We start from the raw sequence: 24,232 nt of genomic DNA on the forward strand, positions 1-24,232 counted from the left end.
GTGGCTCACGCCTGTAATCCTAGCACTTTGGGAGGCCAAGGCGGGCGGATCACGAGGTCAGGAGAACGAGACCATCCTGGCTAACACGGTGAAACCCCATCTCTAATAAAAATAAAAAAAATTAGCCAGGCGTGGTGGCGGGCGCCTGTAGTCCCAGCTACTCAGGAGGCTGAGGCAGGAGAATGGCGTGAACCCAGGAGGCGGAGCTTGCAGTGATCTGAGATCGCACCACTACACTCCAGTCTGGGCGACTGAGTGAGACTCCGTCTCAAAAAAAAGAAAAAAATAAATAAATACAAATAATCCGTCTCAAAAAAAAAAAAAACAGTTACATCTTTTTGGGGAGCTGGGTCAGATCGATGAGAGATTTTCTCATAATGGCCCCCCTCTAGAGCCCTATCAAGGAAGAGCCTCTGGGAGGCACCAACACTTGACTTGTTCCCTGATGACTAGCAGCCCTTCTTGAATTAAACTGGTTGTAGCCAGTAAAGACAGCCACACTCCCTTTAAGCAAAATACTAAAACTATACAGGCATCAAACACTTTTTAAATATTTCCATCTGACATTTAAAAAGTTTCATCTTTTTGGGGAGCTATGGCCGGATCAATGAGAGATTTTCTCACAACACCTCCTCTCTCTCCCCATCAAGGAAGAGACTGGTGCAGCATGTTTTGGAATCGCACATCATCCAAGGATGGAGAACGATCAAGTGCCTGTGGGTGATGAGTGACCTTCCCTGAAGAGCCTCAGGTTCCCTGTAAAATGAGGATGATGACGTCCAACAGTTTATGGGACCCTGGTAGGATCCAATAAGATGGTTCATGTTTAGGGCTTGGCATGGGGCCTGGCATAAGATCAATACATCTTGTTCTCTTTTCTCAGCAGAAGTCCCAGCATTTTTCATTTTTCTTTTCTTTTTTCTTTTTTTTTTAAAGACAGAGCCTCGCTCTTCACCAGGCTGGAGTGCGGTGGCGCAACCTCTGCCTCTTGGGTTCAAGCCATTCTCCTGCCCAATGCTCCCGAGCAGCTGGGACTAGAGGCGCACGCCACCACGCCCGGCTAGTATTTGTATTTTTAGTAGAGACGGAGCTTCACCATGTTGGCCAGGATGGTCTCAATTTCCTGATCTCGTGATCCACCCCGCTAGGCCTCCCAGAGTGCTGGGATTACAGGCATGAGCCACCGCTCCCAGCCGCATTTTTCATCTTTCCTTCTCACCTCTGATTCCTGGTAACAGGGAGGCAACAAGAACCCAGGGCATGGCCGGGCGCGGTGGCTCAAGCCTGTAATCCCAGCACTTTGGGAGGCCGAGACGGGCGGATCACGAGGTCAGGAGATCGAGACCATCCTGGTTAACACGGTGAAACCCCGTCTCTACTAAAAAATACAAAAAACTAGCCGGCCGAGGTGGCGGACACCTGTAGTCCCAGCTACTCGGGAGGCGGAGGCAGGAGAATGGCGTGAACCCGGGAGGCGGAGCTTGCAGTGAGCTGAGATCCGGCCACTGCACTCCAGCCTGGGTGACAGCGCGAGACTCCGTCTCAAAAAAAAAAAAAAAAAAAAAAAAAAAAAAGAACCCAGGGCATGCGGTGGGGCTCAGGTTGTAGACGCCACCACAATTTCATCATGATTCCTCCAAACAGCAGAGCCGCAGGAGCCAGCAGGCGGCAGGGTGGGCAGTGCAGGACTTGATTCATTTCTAGTGATTGTGTAAGAGCAAAATTTCCAATCCGTGGGTCTCGACTGCCATCTGCTGGTAGATCAGACCAGATGGTGTAATTTAGGGTTGCAAGGATTATATTTTATGGTATTTTAAAAATTTTACTATTATGTAAATACTATTTGAGTATAAATATTTGTGTGGTCATTTATGTATATTAAAGACATAGAACTTCTAAAGAATGCAATGTAATATTTTAAGAATGGTTAACGACCGGGCGCCGTGGCTCACGCCTGTAATCCCAGCACTTTGGGAGGCCAAGGTGGGTGGATCACCAGGTCAGGAGTTCAAGACCAGCCTGGCCAAAATGGTGAAACCCCATCTCTACTAAAAATACAAAAAATTAGCTAGGCGTGGTGGCACACACCTGTAATCCCAAGTACTCAGGAGGCTGAGGCAGGACAATCGCTTGAACCCAGGAGGCAGAGGTTGCAGTGAGCCAAGATCATGCCACTGTACTCCAGCCTTGGCAACAGAGCAAGACTCCATCTCGGGGGAGAAAAACAGTCTGGGCGCAGTGGCTCATGCCTGAAATCCCAGCACTTTAGGAGGCAGGCGGATCACCTGAGGTCAGGAGTTCGAGACCAGTCTTGCAACATGGAGAAACCCTGTCTCTACTAAAAATACAAAAATTAGCCGGGCGTGGTGGCACATGCCTCTAATCCCAGCTACTCGGGAGACTGAGGCAGGAGAATCACTTGAACCTGGGAGGCGGAGGTTGCAGTGAGCTGAGATCACGCCATTGCACTCTAGCCTGGGCAACAAGAGCGAAACTCCATCTCAAAAAAAAAAAAAGAATAAAAAAATGGTTACCTTAGTTTGGATTCTCAAAACGAAAGAGATTTTTAAAACTAATTTTAAAGACACTGAACAATAATCGTTTATTCTTTAAAATATACTTAGAATAATACAATTTTAGCACTGGAAAGAAGCATTACAGGTTTTCTAAAATATTGAGTTTATTTTATTTTGTTTTGAGACCGGGACTCACTGTGTCATCCAGGCTGAAGTGCAGTGGCATGATCACGGCTCATTACAGCCTTGACCTCCCAAAGATCAGGTAATCTTCCTGCCTCAGCCCACCTAGTAGCTGGAACAAGAAGCATGCACCATCATGCCTGGCTTATTTTTGTATTTTTAGTAGAGACCAGGTTTCACCATGTTGCCCAGGCTGGTCTTGAATTTCTGGGCTCAAGCGATCCCAAAGTGCTGGGATTACAGGTATGAGCCACCGTGCCCAGACTTCAGATTATTTATTTATTTATTTATTTATGAGAACGAGTCTCACTCTGTCGCCCAGGCTGGAGCACAGTGGCATGATCTCGGCTCACTGCAACCTCCTCCTCCAGGGTTCAAACGATTCTACTGCCTCAGCCTCCCAAGTAGTTGGGATTACAGGCATGCACCACCACGCCTGGCTAGGTTTTGTATTATTATTTTTATTTTTAGTAGAGACAGGGCTTTGCCATGTTGGTCTGGCTGGTCTTGAACTCTGGACCTCAGGTGATCCACCCACCTCGGCCTCCCAAAGTGCTAGAACTACAGGCGTGAGCCACCGCGCCCAGCCTATTATTATCATTTATTTATTTTTATTTATTTATTACTTTGAGATGGAGTTTCACGCTTGTTGCCCAGGCTGGAGGCAATGGTGCTCTCTGCTCACTGCAACCTCCGCCTCCCGGGTTCAAGCAATTCTCCTGCCTCAGCCCCAGAGTAGCTTGGATTAGAGGCACCCACCACAATGCCCGGCTAATTTTTTGTATTTTTAGTAGAGATGGGGTTTCACCATGTTAGCCAGGCTGGTCTCAAACTCCTGACCTCAAGTGATCTACCCGCCTCGACCTCCTAAATTGATGGGATTTCAGGCGTGAGCCACCGCACCCAGCCTATTTTTTTAATAGCAGTTTTAGGTTCACAGAAAAACTAAACAGAAAGTTCTCATCTACCCTCTTCCCCCTTCAATATAGAGCATCCCCACAGGATCAACATCCGCACCAGCGCAGAGCATTCGTCACAATCGATGAGCCACATGGACACATCACTATCACCCAATGTCCACAGTTTACATGACGGATCATTGCTGGTTTTTACATTCTATGGATTTTAACAAAGGGATAATGACATGTATCCACCATTAGAGCATCATGCAGAGTAGTTTTGTTTCCCTAAAAGTTCTCTGTCCTCTTCTCATTCATCCCACTGTGCTCCCAGCCCATGGCAACCACTGGACTTTCTACCGTCTCTATAGAAAAAGGCAAAAGCCTTTTCTGGAACATCTAACAGGATGAGTCTTTTCACATTGCCTTCTTTCACTTGTACAATAAAATCATGCATTTAGGAATCTTTCTTTGATTTTTTTTTTTTTTTTTTTTTTTTTTTTTTTTTTGACATGGAGTCTCGTTCTGTTGCTCAGGCTGGAGTGCAGTGGCATGATCTTGGCTCACTCCAATCTCTGCCTCCTGGGTTCTCTTCCTCAACGTCCCGAGTAGCTAGGATTACAGGCACTGGCCACCACACCCAGTTAATTTTTGTATTTTTAGTACAGATGGGGTTTCACCATCTTGAAGGGCTGGTCTTGAACTCCTGACCTCATGATCCACTCACCTCAGCCTCCCAAAGTGCTGGGATTACAGGTGTAAACCATCGCACCCAGCTAGGAATATTTCATATCTTTTTATGGCTTTATAATAGTTTGCTGGATGGATCAGTTTGTTTATCCAGTCACCTACCGTTCAGTAGATGCCATTCAGCATCTCCCTTGCTTCCAAGTTTTGGCAATTAATAATAAAGCTGCTATAAACATCCAGGTGTGTGTTTACTCATTTTGTTAAATACCGAGGAGGATGATTACTGAATTGTACAGGTATGGTATGTTTTACAAGGATTTTTTTTCTTTTTTCTTTTTTTTTTGAGACAGAGTCTCACTCTGTCACCCAGGCTGGAGTGCAGTGGTATGATCTCGGCTCTCCACAACCTCCGCCTCCCAGGTTCAAGTGATTCTCCTGCCTCAGCTTCTGGAGTAGCTAGGATTACAGGCACGTGCTGCCACGCCAGCTAATTTTTTTTTTTTTTTTTTTTTTTTTTTTTTTTTTTTTTTTTTGAGACGGAGTCTTGCTCTGTCGCCCAGGCTGGAGTGCAGTGGCCGGATCTCAGCTCACTGCAAGCTCCGCCTCCCGGGTCTACGCCATTCTCCTGCCTCAGCCTCCCGAGTAGCTGGGACTACAGGCGCCCACCACCTCGCCCGGCTAGTTTATTGTATTTTTTTAGTAGAGACGGGGTTTCACCGTGTTAGCCAGGCTGGTCTCGATCTCCTGACCTTGTGATCTGCCCGTCTCGGCCTCCCAAAGTGCTGGGATTACAGGCTTGAGCCACCGCACCCAGCCCACACCAGCTAATTTTTATATTTTTAGTAGAGATGAGGTTTCACCATGTTGGCCAGGCTGGTCTCGAACTCCTGACCGCAGGTGATCCACCCGCCTCAGCCTCCCAAAGTGGTGGGATTACAGGCATGAGCCACCATGCCTAGCCTAAGGATTTTTTTCTTTCTTGACAATCCCACTTGTTAAATATTGCTGCTAAGGTCAGGGACTTTGTCTCCATCGTCCTGTGGTCCCATTGCTGAGCATGGAACCTGGCACTTGGTAGCAAATGCTGTTGACCATGTGATGCAGGGAAATGTTTTGTCATCAGCTGGGCACTGTGGCTCATGCCTGTAATCCTAGAACTTTGAGAAGCTGAGGTGGGCAGATCACCTGAGGTCAAGAGTTCGAGACCAGCCTGACCAACAAGGAGAAACCCTGTTTCTACTTTAAAAAAATACAAAATTAGCTGGGTATGGTGGCACATGCCTGTAACCCAGCTACTCAGGAGGCTGAGGCAGGAGAATCGCTTGAACCTGGGAGGTAGAGATTGCAGTGACCTGAAATCATGCCATTGCACTCCAGCCTGGGCAACAAGAGTGAAACTCCGTCTCAAAGAAAAAAAAATTGCTAACTTGGGTACATCAACATTATCCAACAAATAAATTGGATTATGAAAAAAATAGCCCTTGTGTCACTGTGGTCACTCCATGTGTACCATGAAAGTCCAGCAATTGGGTGAGCACAGTAGCTCATATCTGTAATCTCAGCACTTTGGGAGGCCAAGGTAGGCGGATCACTTGAGGTCAGGAGTTCGAGACCAGCCTGGCCAACATGGCGAAACCCTGTCTCTATTAAAACTACAAAATTAGCTGGGCGTGGTGGCACATACCTGTAGTTCCAGCTACTGGGGAGGCTGAGGGAGGAGAATTGCTTGAACCTGGAAGGCAAAGGTTGCAGTGATCCAGTGAACTCTAGCCTGGGCAACAGAGTGAGACTCTATACCAAAAAAAAAGATAAGAAAGTCCAACATAGTAAGAGGTACACAGAGGTACATGTGAGCGAGCTTCATTTGTTTCTCATCCTTTTTTCCTCCCTCTGGACAGAATTCTCAATGCAAAACATTCTAAAAACACAGAGCAAACATCTCCTCTAATCTCCTTCTCCCAGACTTCTCTCCAGAGTGTGTGTGCTAGTGTGCTGTCTTCCAGATTTTTCTGTGACTTGCTATACATTTCTTTGTTCTTTTTTTTGAGACAGTCTTGCTCTGTCACCAGGCTGGAGTGCAGTGGCACGATCTTGGCTCACTGCAACCTCCACCTCTCGGGTTCAAGTGATTCTCATGCCTCAGCCTCCTGAGCAGCTGGGATTACAGGCGCGTGCCACCATGCCCAGCTAGTTTTTGTATTTTTAGTAGAAACGGGGTTTCATCATGTTGACCAGGATGGTTTTGATGTCTTGACCTCGTGATCCTTCCACCTCTACCTCCCAAAGTGCTGGGATTACAGGCGTGAACCACTGCACCCGGCCGCAACTTCCTATACATTTCTTTCATTTTGTTTGTTTGTTTGGTTTTTGTGGGTTTTTTGTTTGTTTGTTTGTTTTTTTGAGACAGAGTCTCACTCTGTCACCCAGGCTGGAGTACAGTGGCATGGTCTTGGCTCACTGCAATCTCCATCTTCTAGGTTCAAGCGATTCTCCTGTCTCAACCTCCTTAGTAGCTGTGATTACAGGTGTGAGCCACCACACCCAGCCCTAAATTATCTTTAGTGAGGTGTTCTTTTTGTTCATTTGTTTGTTTGTTTGTTTGTTTTCCCCCACTATTGTAAGTATTTTTAGCTTCTGGGGCCAGAAAGCTTATGCATAAAAAAGGCAGGTCTACCAGAAGGTGGAGTACTCAGCTCTTTAGAAATTAGAGATCTGGACAAGGTGGCTCACACCTGTAATCCCAGCAATTTGGGAGGCCAAGGTGGGTGGATCATGAGGTCAGGAGATAGAGACCATCCTGGCCAACGTGGCGAAACCCTGTCTGTACTAAAAATACAAAAAAATCAGCCAGGCATGGTGGTGGGCACCTGTAATCCCAGCTACTGAGGCAGGAGAAGCACTCGAACTCAGGAGGCGGAGGTTGCGGTAAGCCAAGATTGCATCACCACACTCCAGCCTGGCGACAGAGCGTGACTTCATCCAAAAAGAAAAAGAAAAAAAGAAAGAAAGAAATCAGAGATCCCAGCCAGGCATAGTGGCTCATGCCTGTAATCCCTGCACTTTGGGAGGCTGAGGCGGGCGGATCACAAGGTCAGGAGTTCGAGACCAGCCTAGCCAACACAGTGAAACCCCATCTTTACTAAAAATACACAAATTAGCTGGGCACAGTGGCACACACCTGTAGTCCCACCTACTCGGGAGGCTGAGGCAGGAGAAAAACTTGAACCTGGGAGGCAGAGGTTGCAGTGAGCTGAGATCGTGCCACTGCATTCCAACTTGGGAGGCAGATCAAGACTTTGCCTCAAAAAATTACAAAAAGAAATAAATTTGAGATCCCATTTTCATGTTGTATCTTGGGTCTCTCAGAGCAGGGATGCTTTTGGCTCCAAGAGCTGCTCAACCAACATAGCCAATGATTTTCCAATTTCTCTCCGACCAGGTCAGACAACCTGAGGCTTTTTTACCTAAATATGGAAAAAAAAAAAAAAAAAAAAAAAAAAGAACCCACATACCTGTGATTTCCATAAGCTGGAATTTATGCCTCCCTGCAGTATTAAACAATGACAGCAACTGTCAATTTCCTTTACAACTACAGCTTTTGACCAGGCATGGTGGCTCACGCCTGTAATCCCAGCACTTTGGGTGAAGATCATTTGAGGTCAAGAGTTTGAAACCAGCCTGGCCAACATGGTGAAAGCCCGTCTCTACTAAAAATAAAAAATTAGCCGGGTGTGGTGGCGGGCGCCTGTAGTCCCAACTACTCGGGAGGCTGAGGCAGGAGAATCGCTTGAACTGGGAGGCAGAGGTTGCAGTGAGCAGAGATCAAGCCACTGCACTCCAGCCTTGGCGACAGAGCGAGACTCTGTCTGAAAAGAAGAAAAAAATATCTGCAGCTTTTCATGCTAGCCAAAAATGGAGTACAACTCACATTTCTGTCTGGTCATACACTAGTCACAGATGGGGTGCAAGCCACATTTCTGTCTCGCTCTATTCTTAGGGACTTCATTCAAGTCTTTTATGGAATCACACAGGAGACGTCTCCAAAGAGGGAGCAGAAGGATGCAGCCCTAGTCAGCGACTTGTCATCCACATGTCATCCAGAAGTCATGTGCCTTGCCACAGTACAAACTCACCCTAGGTAATCTCACGGTCAAGCACTCTTACAGTGCAAACTAACCCTGATGTCCCAAAGGCCAAAAAAAATTAGGGAGCTCAAATGCAACAGAGGGTAGAGCTCAGACCTGAGAGAGACTTGGAAATCTTGGGGCTCCATGAGGAAGACAGTATATCCCTTTCAAAAAAAGAGGATTGGTGGCACCTTTTCCTGTGTTCCTCCAGGGGTCTCAGGGTCACCAGCAGTCTTCTCAGGTCCTTTCATGGTCACCAATGGATCAAAAAGATAAAATTACTATAGACTTTAGTTTAAAGATTTCAGTTGGTTTTACATGAAATTCTAGAGTCAGGCAACATTTAATCCCATTAATTGGAGTAAGTGTTCCTGTAATTAACTCTTATCTTGGGGTTTCTTAGACCACACGGTGAATATAAAATAGGCCCAAACCCACCCCAAAAACAGGCTGGAGGATTGGATTTACAAGGGGAAACATTTTCTCCCACTCAGAACCATCCCTGCACTGATGGGTGGACTTGGAGAATCTATCCTTTCACTTACGGTGAGAAAGCAACGTTCCGGCTTTATGTAGTGGTATTAAGTCCAGATCTCCATCCTTCGCAGGCTCTGGCCTATTTTCCTGTCCCTCCCCTATATAGGTATTAAAATCTATGCCCGTAGATTACTGGGCTCATAATGACTCCCTGCATGATATTTTTCTTGCCCCTCGCAGACATTACTTGAGTTCACTTCCTCACCACTCTAGTTGCAATCTTCATTTTGTTCTAGCACAAAAATGCTTCTTTTTTTTCTCTCTCATAGGCTAGCTATGCATTAAAAGTAGGTTGTGGCCTGGCGCGGTGCCTCACACCTGTAATCCCAGCACTGTGGGAGGCCGAGGCAGGCGGATCACAAGGGCAGGATTTCGAGACCAGCCTAACCAGCATGGTGAAACCCCATCTCTACTAAAAACACAAAAATTAGCAGGGCGTGGTGGTGCATGCCTGTAATCCCAGCTACTCGGGAAGCTGAGGCAGGAGAATCACTTGAACCCGGAAGCAAAGGTTGCAGTGAGCCGAGATGGTGCCACTGCACTCCAGCCTGGATGACAGAGTGAGTCTCCATCTCAAAAAAAAAATAAAAAATAAAAAATAGTTTATATTATAGTTCATCCAGCATTCATAAATTTGTTGTTAGGTATTTGGGTAAGAATTGGATGTCTGAGAGCTCCCAATATCTGTACGTTGATTTTGTACCTGCCCGAATTGCTGAACTGACTTATTAGTTCAAATAAGTTTACTGGTTATCTTGGATTTTCTAAGTAGACAATCATATTATCTACATTATTTCTTCATTCCATTTCAAATCCTTTGGTTAAGATCTTTAGTGCAGTGTTGTCAACAGACATATTATAGCACACCCAGCCTGGAAAGCTGCTTCTTTGTTTTTTTTTTTTTGTTTGTTTGTTTTGAGACAGTTTCGCTTTCACTCTTGTTGCCCAGGCTGGAGTGCAATGGTGCAATCTCCGCTCACTGCAACCTCCACCTCCCAGGTTCAAGCGATTCTCCTAGCTCAGCCTCTGCAGTAGCTGGGATTACAGGCATGTGCCACCATGTCCGGTTAATTTTTTTGTAGTTTTAGTAGAGACGGGGTTTCTCCATGTTGGTCAGGCTGGTCTCAAACTCCTGACCTCAGGTGATCCCGCCCGCCTCGGCCTCCCAAAGTGCTGGGATTACAGGTGTGAGCCACCGTGCCCGGCCACTGGAGACCTTCTGATGTTTCCACCATGAAGTATGACATTTGCCATAGGTTTCTGGAAAATGCTGTTTATTAATAAAACTTCTGACCTTGTATTATTTAACATCAGCCAAAAAAAACCTCTTAATGTTAAATGATTCCACTAATGCTAACATAAGCCAGAATTTTTACTTTATAACATAAGGAATATATGAATATAAGCAGTGACACTATGGAGATTTCCAAAAAGATATCAGGGCACTGGGTACATTATGAGGGCCTCAGACCACTGAGGAATCTACTTCCAAAAACGAAGCAAGCAGTATCAGGGAAGCCCTTTGTTCACCTCCCCAGGCCACTGGACAAACTTGCCTTTGTCCCTTGGGAGTGTCCAGTCTTGTCCCACTCAGTTTCATATTTCTGTGTGGCCATTACCGGTACAAGAGTTTACAAAAAGCCTCTTGATCCAACTTGAGAGAAATTTCACTTGTTCCTCCAGTGAGAAGCATCACAGCCAGGTCTCTACAATTCCCCCAGTGAGGATAAAATGGCCCTAGGTGTTCCTTATCAGGCTATGTGCTCTCAATTGTAAAAGCCTTTCAGGTTTTCAAATTATTTGAAGGCTGGGACGATAACAAGGATGAGTTATCACTATGCAGTGTGACGGTCCCTTGTAGGCACCTGCACATATGGATGTCTTAGACTTGACACAGACATTAGGTACACAGGATTTATTGGGGGAGGGGCGGTCTTAGGAGAACAGAGCTGGGGACAGTGGTGGTGCAGGACAGGGCAGAGGAAGGAGCCATGCAATGGCAGGTTTGCAGCTGGAGCTAGCTTCAGTCTCACCCCCCAGGAGCTGGAGCTAGCTTCAGCCTTACCCCCTAGGAGCTCTGGAGCATGAATCTTAGCAGAGTTGGTCCCACCTGCAGGCCAGGGGGCTGCCCTTGTCAGTGAGTTACGGTGGTGGGATGCCTGGAGGCGAGGCTGCATAACCTTCCTGGTAAGGTGGTTTCACTTCCGCCAAGGATGATCTTCTAGAAGTGGGAGTGGGCACTGAACCATTAGCAATCCACACCCATAGCAGTTAGGTGTGCCTAGTCCTGCAGATCTGGATGGGACAGTAAAGTTCACTGCACCTAAGGAAACCTGTGTCTGGCTGAGGGAAAGGCTCTGTGGGCACTGCTGTGTGACCAGAGAGCAGACACTAGGTTCTCAGGACAAAAGACTATAACAGTAGTATCAATAGTCAATGTCACTTCAGGGTTTAGGGTCTGGGCCAACCCATTGCAGAAAGCTGAGACATGCAAAGGGAAACTGGTTTCAAGAAGACACTTTTTAAAAAAAAAAATGAGGCCGGGCACGGTGGTGTTGGTGGCTCACACCTATAATCCCTGCACTTTGGGAGGCCAAGGTAGGTGGATCACCTGAGGTCAGGAGTTCGAGACCAGGCTGGCCAATGTAGTGAAATCCCATTTCTACTAAAAATACAAAATTAGGCAGGGCACGGTGGCTCACACCTGTAATCCCAGCACTTTGGGAGGCCGAGGCGGGTGGATCACGAGGTCAGGAGGTCAAGACCAGCCCAGCCAAGAGGGTGAAACCCTGTCTCTACTAAAAATACAAAAAAAGTTAGCCAGGCATGGGGGCCGGTGCCTGTAATCCCAGCTACTCAGGAGGCTGAGGCAGATAATTGCTTGAACTCAGGAGGCCGAGGTTGCAGTGAGCCAAGATCGTGCCACTGTACTCCAGCCTGGGCTACAGAGTGAGACTCCGTATTAAAAAAAAAAAAAAAAAAATTAGCCAGGCATGGTGGCACACGCCTGTGATCCCAGCTACTCAGGAGGCTGAGGCAGGAGAATGGCTTGAATCTAGGAGGTGGAGGTTGCAGTGAGCTGAGATCGAGCCATTCCACTCCAGCCTGGGCAACAAGAGCAAAACTCCGCCTAAAAGAAAAAAAAAAAATTAGCAATGTGGAGGAGGTAATCACTTCTCAGTGAATCTCTCTTTAAACATTTATGTATTCATGAAAAGGTACAGGAGGCTGAAAGTTAACTCATTGTCAAAACATAGTATCTTTTTCCTCCACTTAACATTGCCGTGGTCTGACTCCATGTCCTCAACATCTTCATGCAATCCAGGGGCTCCTGCATGAGAAATATTCTATTAACTTTCCATCATTGGCTGGGCCTGGTGCCAGCTTCCTATTTGACAGTGGAATCTGTTAGAGCAGATACGTGACCTACTTTGATGTGGCTACGGACAGAGGCTTCAACCTCCTTGAACATTCAAATCCCTTTTTTGTCCCTGGAGGGAGAAAGTTAGCACAGCTACTCCAGTTGACTTTAATGAGTGGCTCCTACCCACGGTATTTCTCCGAAAAGTTTTGAGCCTTGTATGACCCCTTATTCATCAGGAAAAAGAAATGACAACAGAAGAGCATGTTTTGAAGATTTACTGCTTTTCTCCCTTTGCTCCTTCCTTCAGAAGGGAGATGTGCATTACTTTTAATCCTTAGTAAGCATGGAACATAACCTACCATATCCATCTCTTCTAGTTTGAATCCTTGATTTTATTGTGACTCTGTTCAGGACAAAGAAGTAAATTCGAGATACTTAGAGGCAAAGACGGGAGGAGAAGGTGTAAAGAGGTTTTTGTTTGTTTGTTTGTTTTGGAGATGGAGTTTTGCTTTGTTGCCCAGGCTGGAGTGCAGTGGCGTCATCTCGGCTCACTGCTACCTCTGCACTCTCTGGGTTCAAGCGATTCTCCTGCCTAAGCCTCCCAAAATGTTAGGATTACAGGCTTGAGCCACCGCGCGCCGGCCCTTATCCGCCAGGTTTGTTCAGGGATGTGAGGCAGGAGAAGGTGGTCTGGAGGCAGGGAACCTAAGGCCGATTCATGATGACTTCCTAGAACTAAATCAAAACGAAAACCCCAACTTTCCACACCCAAGTAACAAAAGGACCAGAGGCTACTCCCTTTGCCACCCCCACTGTCTTCTTCCATGTGGCTGAAGAAAAATGGAAAGTACCTCTGATTGGTCCCCTCCCGTAACCAGTCAGGCTGGTGGTGGGCCAAATCTTCATTTGCATAAGGCTTAATTTTGTAACTTCACTTCAGCCTCTGATTGGTCCCTTCCTGCAACCAATCAGACTGATAGTGGGCCATTACTTCATTTACGTAGGGTGTATAGCACGTAACCAATGGGAAACTTCTAGAGGGTATTTAAACCCCAGAACACTCTATAACAAGGCTTTTTAGCCGTTTGCTTAGGCTTGTTTCATAGCCTGTGAAGTGTGCTTTCGTTTTCAATAAATCTCTGCTTTCGTTGTTTCATTCGTTCCTTGCTTTGTTTATGCGTTTTGACCAATTCTTTGTTCAAAACACCAAGAACCTGGACACCCTCCACCAGTAACAGAAGTTAAAGGGAACCGTTAACTTTGAAAAGTCAAATGCCATTTCCAAGGTCAGAGAAAAAGATGAGAATTGTTGGCTTTTTCAGAACTCTAATCTAGTGCTCCGTACAACCAGGCCTTTTTTTTTTTAAACTCCCTTTTGCCTAATTCAGCCTATATTGTGGTGTCATCAGAGAACATTATAAAAGAGTAGGTAATGGTGGAATTTGTTTTGTTTTGTTTTTGCAGGGGCTCAAAATTGATTTTCCATGTTGTCATTTACTGGAGCTTTACTGAAGAGGATCTGGTCAGTGTGATAAGTAAGTTAATTAAGCAGTCAGCTTTTCCCCCCGCTTCTCATCGCTTTGTACATGGATTTGGACAAACCCTTTCAGTTTCTCAGCAATTCTTTTTGCTAACGAATAGCTCCTTACTGGTTTCTGCTTTCTGAATAAATATGTATGCAGGCTGGTTTGTCCAAATGCACTTCAGGTCTATTTAAGGTGCTGCCTGGTCACAGATGGGGAGGAGTGTCAGAGAGAGATAAATCAAAGAGCTGTCACCTTCCACGGTAGCACATTGCAAGGGACATTAACTCACCTCCAAGCAAGACAGAGGTGGCCTGCCTATCTCTGGATAAAATCTCCCACTGCTGGAGGTTGGGGTGGGAGTTGGGACGAGGAGTTGTAATTGTCTGCATCAACCTTGGCTCTGGGGAGCTGACAGCCAGGGGACCTCTCCTCTCTGGAGTTCTCTCCCTGCACCATCCCTCACATTTCCTTGTACTACATTGGTTCCTTCTGGTCCTCCAGGTCTCAGCTTCGGTGCCACCTCTTCCGAGAAGCCCTCCGTGACCACCTCCACTGTTCCCACCACTCACCCTGTTGATTTCCTCCACGGAACAAAGGTATCTCAGTTTGCCACGATGCACACTCTTGTTTCTTCCAGATGGCCAGCTCTAGGACGGCAGGGGCTCACCCATCGTATTCATCCGTGCTGACCGTCCACGCTCACGTTTCAGGAATTTGAGTGGCCCCGTGGGAACAGCATCTCTGCTCCCTAATGTCTGGGGCCTCCTGTGGAGAGGCCTGCACGGCTCCCCTGGGGCCATTAGTGTGTGGCCTGGTCTTCTCCATGAGGTGTATACAGTGCTGGAGTGTCCGGGAGCTCCTTTGCTCACGAGTCTGGCTTCTTGGTGCTCCAGGTTTCTTCCTGTCTCTTTCCATGTGGCTTGTACCCACCAGAGTCTGCCCCACCCCCTGGGCTTCTCACAGCCTGGTGGTCTCAGGATAGCTGGGCTTCTTATATGATGCCAGATTTGAAGAGGCAAGAAGCAGAGCCTGCCAGGCCAGGTAGTCTCCTTCCGCAAAGCTGACCCAGCCTCACTTCTCAGTATACTATTAAAGCCGTCCCAGGGCCACCCCACACCCACAGCCGACCTGCCTCTCCATGGGGGCATGGCAGAGCCATGTTGCAGAAGGGCATGTGGGGGTGGGAACTATTACTGCAGCCATTTTTGGAAACTTCAATCTGCAACACAGAAAGTGGAAGGAAGGGGCTGGGTGTGGTGGCTCACGCCCGTAATCCCAGCACTTTGGGAGGCCAAGGTGGGCAGGTCATGAAGTCAGGAGTTCAAGACCAGCCTGGCCAGCATGGTGAAACCCCGTCTCTACTAAAAATATAAAAAATTAGCCAGGCATGGTGGTGTGCACCTGTAATCCCAGCTACTCGGGAGGCAGAGGGAGGAGAATCACTTGAACCCAGGAGGCAGAGGTTGCAGTGAGCTGAGATTGCGCCACTGTACTCCAGCCTCGGCAATAGAGCAAGACTCTGTCTCAAAAAAAAAAAAAAGAGAAGGGCTGGGCATGGTGGCTCACGTGTGCAATCCCTGCACACTGGGAGGCCAAGGTGGGTGGATCACCTGAGGGCAGGGGTTTGAGACCAGCCTGGCCAATGTGGTGAAACCCCTTCTCTACTAAAAAAAAATAAAAAAAAAAAATAAAAAAAAAAAAAAATTAGCCGGGTGTGGTGGCACATGCCTGTAATCCCAGCTACTTGGGAGGCTGAGGCAGCAGAATTGCTTAAACCTGGGAGGCGGAGGTTGTAGTGAGCTGAGATCATGCCACCGCACTCCAGCCTGGGTGACAGAGCAAGACACTGCCTCAAAAAAAAAAAAGAAAAGTGAAGGGAAGAAATGCAAGGTACTTAGAGGAGGTAGCCTCAGTAAAGCAGCAGTGTAGTAACAGGAGGCAGAGAGGTGAACACCCATGTGGGACAACGATGAACGGAGATAGGAATAATGCTTCATAAAATAAATATTATTTTTGAAGTTTGGAGGAGGTATTATCGAAACATCAGGAGTTCAGCCTAGGTTCTACTGCTCACTGCACAGAAAGTCAATCACTGAGTCCATTTTTGCCAAGGAAAAAGCCTTCAATTAGGTGCTGAAGCTGAGGAAATGGGAACTGGGTCTCAAATCCATCTCTGACTGACTAAAACAAAGGGTTTATATAGCAAGGAAGAAATGTAGCGATGTGTAAGAAAACAGGAACTAGGGAGGGGCAAGGAAGCAATCATGATGAATGAGGGGTCCAGCGTCTCATTGTCTAGATTTAGTGATCTGGTGAGTTTCAGTTCTTTTATACTTTTTTTTTTTTTTTTGAGAAGACTGGAGGAAAGAACTCAGATAAACCAAATGTGAGTTTCAAGCTATAAGATCAGAAGGGTCAATTTCTATATTTATCCAAAAAAGAAAAAAACCGATGGGACTATTGGTTTGGTTTCAGAGAAAGAGCTTACTTGTACCTAGGGGTAGAGAAGGCCACTGCATTTGGTTGTACAGGTTGTGCACTGCACAACTCTTGGGGGTGGCATTTCCAGCTGCACGCAGCAAGCCCTGCAGAGGAGAATCCAGAAAACTTCGTAGAAGAGGCGGCACTTGAGAGTAGGATTTCAGTGGGTGGAAGAGGTTGGCAGATGGCATTCCAGGAAGAAGGAAGAGTGCAGGGAGCCCTACGGAAGTTATGGTTGTGTGAGCTCTCAGGTTTGGCAGGAACGTAGCATGGGAAAGGACAGTAAGTTGTGATAAAACTCAAAAAGGGGCTTCAGGGAAGATCACAGGAGGCCTTGAATGCCAGGTTCAAACTGCAGTTTATTCTCTTGGCCTGGGGTCAGCCAATGACAGCCCGTGGGCCAAATCTAACCTGTAGCCTGTGGGAATAAGACCTGTGAACTAAAGCCAGACACAGAAAGACAAATACTATATGATCTCATTTATATGTAGAATCTAAAATACTCAAACTCATAGAAGCAGAGAGTAAAATGGTGGTTGCCATGGACTAGGGAGGAGGGGAGATGAGGAGGTGATGGTCAAAGGGGATGAAGTTTCAATTATGCAAAGACGAGTCAGTTCTGGAGATTTACTATACTGCGTAGTGCCTGTAGCTAACAACACCACTGTACTGTGTCTTTAAAATGTGCTAAAGAAGTCCGGGCGAGGTGACTCACAACTGTAATCCCAGCACTTTGGGAGGCTAAGGCAGGCAGACTGTTTGAGTTCAAGAGTTCGAGGCCAGCCTGAGACATGGCGAGACTCGTCCCCACCAAACATGCAAAAATTAGCTGAGCTGGGTGTGGTGGCTCACGCCTGCAATCCCAGCACTTTGGGAGGCCGAGGAGGTAGGATGACTTGAGGCCAGGAGTTTGAGACCAGCCTGGCCAACATGGTGAAACCCCGTCTCTACTAAAAACACAAAAATTAGCTGGCCGTGGTGGTGCACACTTGTAGTTCCAGCTACTCAGGAGGCTGAGGCCCGAGAATCACTTGAACCCAGGATGTGGAGGTTGTAGTGAGCAGTGACCGCACCACTGTACTCCAGCCCGGGTGACAGAACAAGACTCTGTCTCAAAAAAAATAAAATAAAAATAACTGGCCAGGCATGCTAGTGCACGCCTGTGGTCCCAGGAGGCTAAGGTGGGAGGTTGGCTTCAGCCTGGAAGGCAGAGATTGCAGTGAGCCTAGATAGCCCCCCGGCACTCCAGCCTGGGCTACAGAGCCAGACCCAGACCCTGTGTCAAAAAGTAAATAAATAAATTGCTAAGAGGGTAAGTCCTGTGTTAAGTGTTAACATACACACACACACACGTACAACCTGTACAACCTGTACATCACATAATATATGTTACTTATATATTTATCAAATAGTAATGATAAAGGGACTGGGAGGAAACTTAGAGAGGTGACAGAAATATCACTGACCTTGATGGTGGTGATGGTTTCACGGGTTCACACTTACTCCCAAACTCACAAAGTTGTGTGTACAGCTTTTTACATGTCCATCATACAACGATAAAGCGATTTTAAAAAGAATAAATAGTTGTAAAAACAAAATGAGAAATTATCAACAGAGATAGTAGATGGTTGACAAAGCCTAAAATATTGACTATCTGACCCTTCACAGGAAGAGTCTTGGAAGGTTCCACTGCTGTGTTTGACAGAGTGATTTGATGACGGATTCATCAGACACAGGAGAATAGAGGAGGCTGGGAGACCAGGTAAGATGCTGCTCTACTTCTCCCGGTTCCAGCAAGGGAGAGCTTGAGCTAGGGAGGGTGATGATGGCCAGACTGCCAGACAAATGAGCACCCCCACCCAGGACCAGGTGCCTGTTGTCTCATTGTGGCTGATGGGATTGCTTTCTTCAACATCACCATCACGCCTTACAGGGAGATGAGGGACGTGCCAGGAGGCTCCCCATTCTATTGGGTCCCCCATCTCCAATTTGCATCAAAGGTTCTTCATCAAGTTCTATTCAAGATTTTTTTTAGTGATGTTCTGCTAAAACTATTTCAGTTGGAAATCATTGGCAGAAAGCCATAGTCCCCCTTTCATTTCCAGGAGCTGGAGGAGCTATATTTTTGTTGTTGTTGTTGTTGTTGTTATTTTTTGAGACGGAGTCTCACTCTGTGGCCCAGGCTGAAGTACAGTGGTGAAATCTCGGCTCACTGCAACCTCTGCCTTCTGGGTTCAAGTTATTCTCCTGCCTCAGTCTCCTGAGTAGCTGGGATTCCAGGCGTGGCACGCCTGGCTAATTTTTGTGTTTTTATTAGAGTTGGGGTTTCACCATGTTGGCCAGGCTGGTTTCGAACTTCTGACCTGAACTGACCTGCCCTCCTTGGCCTCCCAAAGTGCTGGGATTACAGGCGTGAGCCACCACACTCAGCTGTCAGAGGAGCTGTTTCTAACAAAGGACTGCCAAGGAGTTCTATCTTCCTGCCCACTCTTTCCAGAGCTCTTGGCTTCTGGGTGGTTCTAGATGTTGATGGTGGGATAGCATGGTATAGTGGCCTCCGAATGGATGTGTCTCACTGGGCACCAGCTTCCCCTGTGAGCACAAGCACTCCCCAAGGGAAAAACAGGGACAGAAGGGCTTGTCTGGGATGGAGGTTTGGAAGCTGTGTGACAGGTACCTGGCTTGTGGCAGCAGGAGCTCACCAGGTAATTATTATTATGATTATTTTCATCTTCTTTATGGCTGACATCAGCCTAACACGTACGTCTATAGCCACATGACTTGAAGAATACCAGGGTTTAAAGAGATCTGTGCAGGCCAGGCGCGGTGGCTCACACCTATAATCCTAGCACTTTGGGAGGCCGAGGTGGGCAGATCACTTGAGGTCAGGAGTTCGAGACCAGCCTGGCCAACATGGTGAAACCCTGTCTCTACTAAAAATTAAAAAATTAGCCAGGTGTGGTGGTGCACGCCTGTAACACCAGCTACTCGTGAGGCTGAGGCAGGAGAATCACTTGAATCCAGGAGGCAGAGGTTGCAGCGAGCTGAGATCGTGCCACTAGACTCCAGCCTGGGTGACAGAGCAAGACTCTGTCTCAAAAAATAAAAATAAATAAGTAAATAAATACAATTAAAGAGATCTGCGCAATATGAATCCCCAGGGCCTGAACCCAGCCCCATCTCTATAGTGATTTATAACAATTAGTTTGGGGCCCAGTTGGAATGGGCTGCCTCGCAAAACGTTGCAGGTGGGAGGCCGAGGTGGACGGATCACTTGAGGATAGAAGTTCGAGACCAGCCTGGGCAACATGGTGAAACCCTGTCTCTACCAAAAATATAAAAATTAAGCCAGGCGCGCTCCTGTAATCCCAGCTACCGGGGAGGCTAAGGCAGGGAATTGTTTGAACCCAGGAGGCGGAGGTTGCAGTGAGCCGAGATCGTGCCGCTGCACTCCAGCCTGGGTGACAGAGCGAGACTCCATCTCAAATAATAATAATAATAATAATAATAATGTTGCAGGTGGTGCTCAGGCAGAAACCCTGCCATATCACCAATCATCAATGGCCAACCCCACCCAAAAATCCAGAGGGCAGAGCAGCTGGTTCCCTTTGGGAGGGTGAAATCCCAGTGAGTAGGAATACTTAGAATCATTTAGAGCCATCATCTTCTACTTGCTGACTCTGGGCTTCCCACAGCTCTTCTGATTTTGCTTCTATCTCAACGTTTCCCCCGCGTCTTTTCTTCCAGACTAAACATCATGAATTCTTTCTGCATTTGCTGTCTGCTGTTTGCATATTCTCCGATGGTGAATATCTTTTTGTTCTTTCTGTCGGGACTTGCTTGTAAAGGGACTTGCTAGCCAGCTCCTGAGGCTGGGGATGGGCTGCCAGCTGCTGGCTTTGTGTAAAAATGAAGGATTGCAGGACTTCTGTGAGGCACAAGGAGAAAGAGGAGACAGCAGCCATCAATTCTCGGTTATATATAACTGTCCACCCGCAGCGGAACCAGCCCTGCCAGGGCCCAGGCAGCTTTGCTCACTTTTTCTAGGGCCCCACTCCAGAGGGTGGGGCTAGAGAGAAGGGGAGACGGGGCTCTAGGTCCCTCTGCTCAGCAGGGCTGAATGCTTAGCTTCTCAGAACAGAATTCTCCACCTTGCTACTTACATCTTGTTCTTTGAATTTATCCCACCTCTTCAGCTTGGAGAGGGGCAAGAGGGAGAAGTTAGGTTGAACAGAACTGAGTTGAAGCACACTCATTGGCTGTGTGACTTTGGGGAAGACACTTAACCTCTCTGAGCTGATTTTTTCCATCTGTTAAATAAGCTTAAATATTTCTCTTTCATGGGAGTATTGTAAGGATTAAATGGGTTATGTGTGTATCTGTATACGTGTATATGTGTGTATATACACAGTTGGTTCTTCTTATTTGAAGTCATCATGTTTTCTTCTTCTTTTTTTTTTTTTTTTTGAGACAGAGTCTTGCTCTATCACCCAGGCTAGAGTGCAGTGGCGCGATCTTGGCTCACTGCAAGCTCTGCCTCCCGGGTTCACGCCATTCTCCTGCCTCAGCCCCCTGAGGAGCTGGGACTACAGGCGCCTGCCACCATGCCCAGCTAATTTTTTTTGTATTTTTTAGTAGACACAGGGTTTCACTGTGTTAGCCAGGATGGTCGCGATCTCCTGACCTCGTGATCCACCTGCCTTGGCCTCCCAAAGTGCTGGGATTACAGGCATGAGCCACCACGCCTGGCCAAAATCATCATGTTTTATAAAGTCATCTCGAACACTGAATTATGAAATATTATACTTGTTTCCCTAGTAAAAACATAGGGCTAGGTTCTTTGAGCCTCTGGTCACATTTTTATCTATCAATACACAGCCTTGTTTTATGTATGTTACTGTTTAAAAATACCTTATTTAGTATATATCGTTGTTTCATTAACATTGAACTTCCCTACAGCACTATAACTCATGCCTGGTTAAAATTTTTTTTCTCACAATAGAGCGAGACTCCATCTCAAAAATAAATAAATAAATAAATAAATATAAACAAAAAAAATTTAATGAAAATATGTGCATCCAGGTATGTTTCTACTTCTGAGGGTTATGTAGTCTTCACTTTTTTTTTTTTTTTTTTTTGAGATGGAGTTTCGCTCTTGTTACCCAGGCTGGAGTGCAGTGGTGCGATCTCAGCTCACCACAACCTCCACCTCCCGGGTTCAAGCAATTCTCTTGCCTCAGCCTCCCGAACAGCTGGGATTACAGGTGTGTGCTACCACGCTTGGCTAGTTTTGTATTTTTAGTAGGGACAAGGTTTCTCCATGTTGGTCTGGCTGGTCTCAAACTCCCAACCTCAGGTGATCCACCTGCCTTGGCCTCTCAAAGTGCTGGGATTACAGGCGTGAGCCACCACGCCCAGCCTAATAGTCTTCATTTTTTTTTTTTTTTTTGAGATGGAGTCTCGCTCTGTCGCCCAGGCTGGAGTGCAGTGGCCGGATCTCAGCTCACTGCAAGCTCCGCCTCCCGGGTTTACGCCATTCTCCTGCCTCAGCCTCCCGAGTAGCTGGGACTACAGGCGCCTGCCACCTCGCCCAGCTAGTTTTTTTGTATTTTTTTTAAGTAGAGACGGGGTTTCACTGGGTTAGCCAGGATGGTCTCGATCTCCTGACCTTGTGATCCGCCCGTCTCGGCCTCCCAAAGTGCTGGGATTACAGGCTTGAGCCACCGCGCCCCCGGCCATAGTCTTCATTTTTATTTTTTATTTTTATTTTTTTTTTGAGACGGAGTCTTGCTCTGTAGCCCGGGCTGGAGTGCAGTGGCCGGATCTCAGCTCACTGCAAGCTCCGCCTCCCGGGTTTACGCCATTCTCCTGCCTCAGCCTCCCGAGTAGCTGGGACTACAGGCGCCCGCCACCTCGCCCGGCTAGTGTTTTTTTTTTGTATTTTTAGTAGAGACGGGGTTTCACGGTGTTAGCCAGGATGGTCTCAATCTCCTGACCTCGTGATCCGCCCGTCTCGGCCTCCCAAAGTGCTGGGATTACAGGCTTGAGCCACCGCGCCCGGCCAGTCTTCATTTTTAAATTAATTTTTTTTTGAGAGCATGTCTGGCTCTGTTGCCCAGGCTGGAGTGCAGTGGCACGATCTCGGCTCACTGCAACCTCTGTCTCCTGGGCTAAAATGATTCTCCTGCCTCAGCCTCCCTAGTAGCTGGGATTACAAGTGCACACCACCACACCTGGCTAATTTTTGTTTTTTTGATTTTTGTTTTTTTTTTAGTAGAGACGGGGTTTCACCATGTTGGGCAGGCTGGTCTTAAACTTCTGACCTCAAGTGATCCGTCTGCCTCAACCTCCCAAAATGTGATTACACACGTTTGCGCCACCATGCCTGGCCAATGTAGTCATTTATCCTAGTTGATTAAAACTGAACCAGGGAGGTACCAGTCAGTGGCTTCATTATCATCAACTTGGTGACTAAGGTCAAGCTTTTAGAATCTTCTAGAATAAATAATGTCTTACACCTCTAATCATATACACAGGTTTAAAAAAAAAAAATCTTTAAGATAGGCTGGGCACGGTGGCTCATGCCTGTAATCCCAGCACTTGGGGAATCCGAGGCAGGGGGATCACCTGAGGTCTGGAGTTTGAAGCCAGCCTGACCAACCTGGAGAAACCCCATCTCAAAAACACAAAAATTAGGCCAGGCGCTGTGACTCATGCCTATAATCCCAGCACTTTGGGAGGCTGAGGCGGGAGGATCACGAGGTCAGGAGATCGAGACCATCCTGGCTAATACGGTGAAACCCCGTCTTTACTAAAAATACAAAAAATTAGCCGGGCGTGGTGGTGGGCTACTCCAGCTACTCAGGAGGCTGAGGCAGGAGAATGGCGTGAACCCAGGAGGCGGCGCTTGCAGTGAGCCGAGATCACGCTACTGCACTCCAGCCTGGGCGACAGAGTGAGACTCCATCCCCCAAAAAAAAAAAAAAATTAGCCAGGTGTGGTGGTGCATGCCTGTAATACCAGGTATTTGGGAGGCTGAGGCAGGAGAACCACTTGAACCCGGAATGCGGAAGTTGCAATGAACTGAGATCACACCATTGCACTCCAGCCTGGGCAACAAGAGCAAAATTCCATCTGAAAAAAAAAAAATCTATAACATGTAGTTTCCTATAACAAACATTCCTAGGTTGTAAGTCACAGTCCTTACATCATCTATCATAACAAATTTTTACTATTATAAGAAGGAGGTTCCTCTCTTGGTGAACAGACAACATACAGAATAAACTTAAATTTAACATAAATATGAAATGGTAACTGGAATGCACAGACTTGCTGATCTCCACAAAAGCAAACTGTTCACTGAGTCCTTTGCATTCTCAAAATCAGAGTATTATGTTCTCTTGAGTGTCCTGCTACAGTAATCTCTAATCATAATTTATATTCAGGCTAAATTCAAGATACATGGGGCTTGTCATTTTTTTAATTCTATAGTGCAAAGCACAAACTTTTTCTTTTTTCTTTTCTTTTTTTTTTTTTTTGAGACGGAATCTTGCTCTGTTCCCCAGGCTGGAGTGTAGTGGTGCGATCTCAGCTCACTGCAACCCCTGCCTCCCAGATTTAAGCAATTCTCCCTGCCTCAGCCTCCTGAGTAGCTGGGATTACAGGCACCTGCCACCCTGCCCAGCTAATTTTTTGTATTTTTATTAGAGACGGGGTTTTGCCATGTTGGCCAGGCTGGTCTCAAACTCCTGACCTCAGGTGATCTGCCCACCTCGGCCTCCCAAAGTGCTAGAATTACAAGTGTGAACCACCATGCCTAGCCTTTTCTTTTTTTTTTTTTTTTTCTGAGACGGAGTCTCTCTCTGTCGCCCAGGCTGAAGTGCAGTGGTGCAATCTTGGCTCACTGCAA

At 46.9% G+C, this 24,232-nt stretch overlaps 1 protein-coding gene across 1 annotated transcript in view; it reads right to left on the minus strand.

Annotated features, from left to right (window-relative positions):
- The window catches only part of DHRS3 (dehydrogenase/reductase 3), a 1,035,619-nt gene that overhangs the window by 368,425 nt on the left and 642,962 nt on the right, over window positions 1–24,232 (minus strand). The window lies entirely within an intron of this gene.

The sequence above is a fragment of the Macaca thibetana genome, chromosome 1 (genome assembly GCF_024542745.1).
Source record: "Macaca thibetana thibetana isolate TM-01 chromosome 1, ASM2454274v1, whole genome shotgun sequence".
In the NCBI taxonomy this organism is placed as follows: domain Eukaryota; kingdom Metazoa; phylum Chordata; class Mammalia; order Primates; family Cercopithecidae; genus Macaca; species Macaca thibetana.